The sequence below is a fragment of the Glycine max genome, chromosome 6 (assembly GCF_000004515.6).
Source record: "Glycine max cultivar Williams 82 chromosome 6, Glycine_max_v4.0, whole genome shotgun sequence".
Taxonomy (NCBI): Eukaryota; Viridiplantae; Streptophyta; class Magnoliopsida; order Fabales; family Fabaceae; genus Glycine; species Glycine max.
The window spans coordinates 17,151,311-17,160,115 of NC_038242.2; positions in this window are offsets into that span (position 1 = coordinate 17,151,311).

Here is an 8,805-nt window from a genome sequence, read left to right on the forward strand (position 1 = left end):
AAACCTAAATAAACTTGGAGTTACTTTTTACTGAAGCTCAGAAATGGACTCGTACATGAGATCATTATATTAAAACATAATACATTTCAATGATAAGTGCCAAACTAACACACACACACATGAAGCATGAAAGTGAAATTAACATAATGAATTTTAGTTCAAGAGAATCACAACCCTGGAATTCGACGACAAGGTAAACCTCTAGACAATTATAAGGAAGAAAGAAGTTTTAGTTCTTTTATTTTTGCCCTCTCTCAAGGAGAAGGAATTCTTATATATAGCAAACAAGGCTAAGACTATGCCGACAAAATCCCAATGATGCTAACTGAAAGGATACAGATAAAATAACAATATCATAACAGAATATATTCTAATATCCTAATGCACTGCTAATTCCGTTAGTGCCTTATTACACGCAATCCTTCAAATATGTTGGTGGACACTCCTACCTCTTGGGCCTCTCCTTTATGGATAATTCTTGTTCATTCTTAGCTTCCAAATGATCCTTCCTCGTGGGCCTCTCCTTTATATGCTTGACCCTGGATGTGCATAGGAGCAACATTGCAAAGCTGATGACACTCTAACTCATCTCTATTGCCGACAGTGATGCGTAATGGCGTTATAGATTGAGGTTTAAGGCCGAAAGCAAATACCAAATGATGGCAGATGAAATTATGTGTACTACCCCCGTCTATTAATATATGCACCTTCTGGTTTGAAATGAGACCCACTAAGCGTAAAGTTTCAGGCACTACATGGCCCGCTATAGCATGGAAACTTATTTGGGTTGGGGACAGGTCAACTCTGATTTCGGTTGGGTTAGAGTCTAAATTGGCGAGAGTTTCTTCCAAAGACCCTTCATCCTCATCAGCTACGAGCAAGAAAATCCGCAAAGAGAACTTATGACCTCGAGAAAATTTGTCATCACAATTAAAGCATAAGCCCTTCTCGTGTCGTGTAGCTAGTTCCTTGGATGAGAGCCTCCTGAAGGGTATGGGTGGAGGTTTGGTTGGAATGGGGAGCAATGACCTAGGAGTTGGTGGAGGGGGCGACGGTGGTTGTCGTGAAGAGACTGGCCCTGTGGAGAAGGGTGGAAGAGGTTTAAAATGGCTGAGACGCCGTGAATCCAAGAATTTTTCCTCTTGCAAATGGGCCAAAACGCCACCTGAGTTAGAGTTAATGGTTGCAAAGCCTGCACCTCCCGACGAATTTCTGGTGCGAGTCCGGAGATGAAGCAACTTAGTAGAAAAAGATTTGGTAGCCCAACAATACGATTAACTAAGGATTCAAACTTCGAAAGCTACTGCAGAACTGTACTGCATTGAGATAACTTGAAAAGCATGCCGGTGGGATCCTCGTAGGACGAAGTTGTTGATGATCACCAAGATGTTACCAATTGGTCCATAACATCTTCAAATTAAGTTCAAGAAGAGGCCGATACAACAAAGGTTGTGGGTCATTTGAAAGCTAAGAATGAACATGAAGGATCCATAAAGGAAAGACCCAAGAGGAAGGGGTGTCCACCAACATATTTGAAGGATTAGGTGTAAGAAGGCACAATATATTCTTTTATGATATTGTTATTTTGTCTGTATCCTTTCAGTTAGCATTGTCGGGAGTTTGTCGACACAGTCTTAGCCTTGTTTGTTATATATAGGAATTCCTTCTCCTTGAGAGAGGATGGAAATAAAAGAACTAGAATTCCTTTCTTCCTTATAGTTTTCTAGAGGTTTACCTTGGTCCTCGAATTCTAGGGTTGTGATTATCTTGATCCGTAACAAACAACCTCACAAAATTTCATAAACTTCTTGCCTAAATCACTACAGTAACTAAGCATGAGAAGTATCTTATACTTTTGACTCATCATTATTAATAGAAAGAGTATTGACAACATACATTGTATCAATCGATCCCTCACTAGAATGATTGCATTGCTATTGGGCGTTCTTGCTTAGTTAATCTCATATTTACCACTCAAAATTTCAAACTGATTTTTTGGTACAACTATTTACTATATAGTATATACAACCTGAAGTCTCAATGCCATTACTGTGCTTGACAGAAAACACTTATAGATTCATAAGACATTAATCATTGTACACAATCCACTTCTTGTTTATCCATATTCTCAATTTTCCCTTTCCAAATTTGGCCTTCAACTTCAATTTATTGCTCACTAATAAACAAAATAAATATTTTTTTATCACCTATACATGTTTCATCAAATTGAACCATACAAGACCCAATGCAATTATTAGCAGCCATAGAAAATCCTTCCCTTCTTTCAAAGCCTTATCAAATGCCTCCTTGAATTTATCCAAAGTTCCAGATCTTATATGTCCCAACGCAGATTGGAATGCTGGTTGGATAAGCTAACCAAATGAAAAGGTGTTAAGCACCACTACAAACCTCACAATTTTTTTCAATAGTTATCAATTCATTTTATAAGAAGGAAAACAAATGAGCCCAATTAAGAAGGATTACTTGGAACAATTTTTCTTGTAATTCCTTTTGTTTGGAAGATCTCACACCTTTGTTAAAATAGTGGCTTTAGCATCATACCTTTAAAAGAAAATGCAATAGCTCAATATAACTTCACTGCACATCAACTCATTCTTCCATGATGCAACAACAAACATGTAACATTAAGACAACAAACTTCTAAGATTCAAATTCAAGCTACATTTTACTTGAATGCTACAAAAAAATATGATACTTAAATGCTACAAAAAATATGATATGAATAAGAAACATGATGAAAAAAACAAAGAAAAGGATTTGGAACAAGAAAAAAAGAAGACTTAAACTCCAATCGAGCAACCAAGTCATTAGTTTACCATGCCTAAATTGAATGAAATAAACCAACAAGCAACCAAGGCATGACTCTAACATGCATTTCTTTCATTTACAAGCAACCAAGGCATGACTCTAACATGCATTTCTTTCATTTACAAGCAACCAAGTCTAATTTTTTAAGTTCCCAAAACATAAACTAGTAAAAATAAATATTTTCCTCCTTTGGGAAGAAAGTGGGAATGAACTTTCACATACTTGTAATCCCCAGGTAGAATTGGTATAACTTGCGTACTGGCCAAGTTATAGAGTCTTCAATGGCATCTCTAATTGTTTCCTTAATAAATAGTAGAAGAAATTTTCACCAAGTTAGAGTGCTGAATGAATTAAAAAGCTATTAACAATGCAATGTGAACTGATAATACAAATCAAAGGAATAACAAAAGTAACATAAATATATAAAGTACTTGTACCTCTATAGCATCAAATATCCTCGGTAAAGTTGACAAATCACCGCCAATAACCTTAAGAGTAAAATCCATATCTTTCTGTTGGCAGAACAAAGAAAAGGAAGACATTTTAAAATTAATTGGATTTTGTAGTTTATGCATATTTGAACAAGCCCCATCGACATCAAAGAAATGACATAAAAACTATATATCCCAGGTACAAATCTGCATTTTGTTGCTGGCAACTTGACATGCCCTGAAGCTATGTTATTTTCCAGTTACTTGACATCAAAAAGCAGAGATACCATTATATATAATATCATGTAAATTACTCTTTCTTCAACATGTTGAAATATTTCTTTGTAAAAAAATGTAGAAATATTCTTTTTTTTAATCTTCCCAGTAAAAGAATACTAGTATGCTACAAGAAAAATGAAATTCACATTTTCTTTCAAGGAAAAACAAAAAGCTCCAAAGGCAGGGAACTCATCCATATTGGCCAGGTAGTGCAATGTAGGCAATCTTTCCCATGTTATTAGGAGGAAGTGCAATATGGTGTTGCATTAGACTATTCTCAAAAACAGGCTGCAATAGTATATAATTCATACAAAGATTTAGAAAAGAACCGATAAACCAAAAAGGAACAACTTACAAGTACTATTACAAAAAGAGGTTTCTAAGTCGGTTTTACGGCACATTCAAAGACGATTTTGAACCGTCTTTGTAGTCAATGTCATGCAAAGTTAAAACTTTTTGCAACGGTTTTTAAAAAACCGTCTTAGAAAAGTTACACATTCTAAGACGATTTTCAGGGAATTAACCGTCTTAGAATAACCACATTCTAATACGGTTTTCATTGAAAATTGTCTTAGAATGTTTTTTTAAAATATATATAAAAATTGAGAATTAGGATTCTAAGACGTTTTTCCAAAAAACCATCTTAGAATGTCTATAATCTAAGATGGTTTTTCCAAAGAACCGTTTTAGAATGTGTTTTTTAAAGCAAAAAAAATTAAAATAATTTTAGGATTCTAAGACGATTTTTCAGAGAACTGTCTTAGAATATTTTTTTTAAAAAAATTAAATATATTATGAAACTTATTTTATTTATCTTATTTTAAAATTTACATAAATTTAAAATATCTATAATTATTCGCTATACGTGTAGAGATTAAATTAAAAAGATTAAAAAGGCACTACATGTATAAGGAACCTCTTGATAATTTTAACTACAAATAGAGGCAGCAGTAATTACATCCACAAGAAATTCTATCATTAAAAATATAATCACTTTTCAAATATGATACTTCCACAAGACAACTAAAATTATAATTACCATTAAATCAAGTACTACATAGGTGCAAAGTAAGCCCTTCCCACCATGTTTGAAAAAAATGGTAGTCTTCGCTTTCCAACCCAATATTCTTTAGGTTTTTCTTGGCATGCATTGAACTCAGCAGATGAAAACCTACATTGGAAGATAAGAATATAAAACAAAACAAATTAATGAAAGCACCAAATTGTCAAGCATCCACTCTTGCAGTTACATAACAAATTTTTTAGATACACCAAATTAATGAAAACATTTTTGTTTCACTTGTCCACTTCCTAGTATTTCTACACAAAAGTTGTAGCAGAAACTAACTTTCCTATGTATAAATACAAGTTCAATTAGAGTTTGAATAAATACAAGTTGTGATTTTAAAAGTACTCAGCTTATTTGTGTTACTTTGCTATGTACTCCTGAACATATCAGTAACATTAATGACTTCACTTCAAACCAACATGTGAAGAAATAGAACTTGCAATTGCATGACCTTAGCTGCTTGACAACTAGAAAATAACCAATAGCTCAAGCTATTGATGGTTTTGCATAGCACCTTGAGTAACAACATCCATTAGCCCTGGTCCAACCCTTGACTAAGAAGTGCAGTCCAAAAGATTTGCTATCTGTGCAACAAGGTATGTTGCAAAAATAATCAAAACTTATAACTACCTTTGCCACTATCATTGTTGTTAATGCCAAAAACAATGCGATTAGGTAATAAATGAATGAGATCTTATACAATAGACATTGCCAAGTAAGCTGAAAAAAGAGGTAGGAAGCTATTGTAAGAATATTTACTTGCCTCTTTAGCTAGCTCTTGTGCTTGCACATAATGTGAATGGCTAGGTCCCATCCTTGAAGAACCCAGATACACAACTCCTCTCCCTAATTTGTTTGAGTTCATAACATTTTTTAATCTCTTCTTTAACCTATAATATTAAAATAAAGAAAAAAAAGTGAGTCAATTTGCTGGATTTTCGCTGAAATTCCAAAGGACTACAAAAATTATTGATAGAAGAACTCTGTGCAAAGTGCTTTTCTTGTGAACTCAAATATGTACAACTTAGAATCATTTCCAGCCATAAAAAAATTTATACCAAAACCTTGAGCTATTATTTCCTTATCCCTTCATATAGCCATAACACAATGGGAGCAAAACCACCAAAGAGAACCCAAAATTCACCTGAGTTTGACTCAGTATCTAGCTTGCCTTCATCTGGAGAAAAAGACCATTTCACTAAAGGAATATAACGCAACACAAAATAAATAAATAAAAAGCCATATTGCAAATAATGCTTGATCCACATCAAATTGAAAAGGCAAACTATAAACTACTTGAACCTTGAGCCATATTGTAGGCATTTGGAATATGTTGCATTTTTTAAAATTATTTTCAATGGAAAAAAGATGTTGATGCATCATGCACAGATGACTAGCTCTGTCATTTGCCAACCAGAGTTGCACAAAGTGATGGAGGGTGCTAGTGTTTTCTGGACGACCAAAAGATTTTTAAGGAATGACTTTTATTACAAAAATTACAATCATTGTAACGGCGCCTATCACCCTGTGGAATTTTGAGCAACTCGTGAAAGTCCAAACCTAAAGATTAACATGGCAAAAACATCAATAAAAAGTAAAATCAATGATCCATTATGCGATTGTGAGATCTTTTGAATGAAAATGTTGGTTGTAATTGTCAGTACCAACTTTCTTTGTAGCACGAAACAACACTTCTTCAACCAAATGCTAAGTCGGGTCTCCTTCAGGTTGCAATGTGATAAAAAGCTCGACTTTAGCCATTGCCTCTTCGATTGACAAGTACTGATAAAGCCCGTCAAAGCATAAAATTAAAAATTTGTCCTTTGGGCTTAATCTGTGGTGTTTTAGATATGGTAGGCGGCTTATGTAAGGAGAGTTTCCTATGTAGTCTATTCTAAACATCTCTAGAAGTGCCTTGTTCCACTTTGGCTACATAAGATAACCACCAGCAATAAGAAAATGCAGAACAATATCCATTTAGAGCTAACTAAATGCTGCTCAGAATTTAATGTGCCAGATTTCTAAAGATGCAATGAAAATTCATAACTCAATATTCCAATTTTGGTTAAGAGGAAATACATTACTAATGTGACATTGATTTTCTAAAAGAATGAAATCCAACATGAGTATCACAACTAATAGTAGTACTAATCAACAAACTTTCTTCTTTTTATACTAAAAGCTCATAGGCTTGAAAAATTCACTGCTACTCCTATACGCATCTATGACATATATAGTCAATATTTATATTATAAATATATAGATATATGTATATATATATATATATATATATATATATATATATATATATACTATTTAATTAAAGAAATTATTAATGAAATAGTCAGAAGAACTCATTGTCATCCAAATTAATGATTGGAAGAAATTCTGGAGTATGAAACGTACGAAGTAGCAAGAAAACCATCGGCCAATCCACCAATAAAAACGACTTGCCACTTGAAATCACCAGTCTTAAATGCAACCTACAAATAAAAATAAAAATCTATCACAAGCCACTACACAAAAATCAGAAAAAAAGAGGAATTGAAAAGTAAAGAGACAATGGCCGAGATTGAACTATGGCATCTCAAGAACCAAAATCAAATAAGAAATAAATCAATAGAGGAAAAATCATGAAGACATTAACGCTTACACAACACACTAACTGAATAATTACTACTTTTTTTTTGGTTTGTTTGAAAAATTAGAGATCTCGAAAGCCAAAGACAATGTAGAAGAGTAGGTGCAATATTTTACAAATTTAAAATCAAAATCATCCATGATAAAATCAGATTTAATTTTTTTTAAAAGCAATAAGGTAACATACCTGAATAGACTATACTTGAAAAGAACCCCTCATAAACAATTTTTGTGGACGACGGGGATTGACAAACCTTGAGAGCATTGACTAGATCGAAGCGATTCTCTTCATTAAGGGCTACACGTAGAGGGAAACAAAAGGATGATTGAGAAAAAGAAAGAAAATAATGAAGTGTGAAAGGAAGGATATGCGAACCAGAAGTGAGATCTATCACGACGATGTTGTCGTTGGTCATCGAGAAGGTGTGTGACTGAGAGAGGCAAAAAGGAAGAATGAAAACGACGTCGATCTAGTGCAGGAGGTGCTTCTCCTCTGCCTGCCACACATTCTGGTGCGAGGCGAAGATCTCCACTACGCCTGCATTGGCCTAGGAGTCCACCTGTCGTCGAGACTTCATCAGCAGGAGCTCCTCGGCCACAGCGGTGGCGATGAATGATGTTAGGGTTTTGAGGGGGAGGGAGGGATTAATTCTTTGGTGCGAAACACGGGCCAAAGTCTTTTAAAATACGCGAGAATGACATTAAGACGATTTTAACAAAACCGTCTTTGAATACTTATTTTCTAAAATGGTTTTTTAAAAACCTTCGTCATATATATTCTATTATTTACAAAATTGTCATTGCATTATATATTAAGACGATTTTCTGAGAACCGTCTTAGAAAGCTCATCATGAAAAATTACTTTTTTTAATAGTGAAGATAACCTAAAAAGCTGTAAAATATAACGCATATAAATCTCCACCAGTTAAAAGATCGTCTTCACCTATCACCAATGAATCACATATATAAGGAAAAATGGTCCACATAATACTTATTTTCTATATAAACTTTAATAGTAAAAATAAAAATAATTTGTTTGGTACCAATTTTCTTAGGTTGAAATTCCCAAAGTGTATCTTTGTTGAGTGTTGGAACAGAGATACCACAAGGAATATAGATATCATCATATCATTTAGCAATAGTTTTCAAAGGCCTTTGTCAGGATATAGAAATATTTAAGTTAGAAAGAAGAGGGGAAGAAAGGAAAAGAATTGGTCAAAGAAATTGAAGTGAATGTTGTGCTTAGGGAAAAGGCACACCTGATTCCATTGAAAATATTCCCCAATATTCTAGGCCTCAACTCCACGGATAAAGGCTGTTATAAAACATAATGTTTTATCAGCTAAAGCACGGAATAAGAGCTTAAACAAAAGAGAAAGGTATATAGAATGTAACCTTGTGAGTACTTAAAACCGTTGCGACATCGAAAATTGAAAAACCGGTGGCGCCGAATGTGGGTGCGGGAGAGGAAGAGGAGGCCAAGGAGAAGGAGGGTGCAAGGAAGAAGCAAAGGAGAGAGAGGGGATGGAGAAGAGGACACAATGAATGTAGGGTTT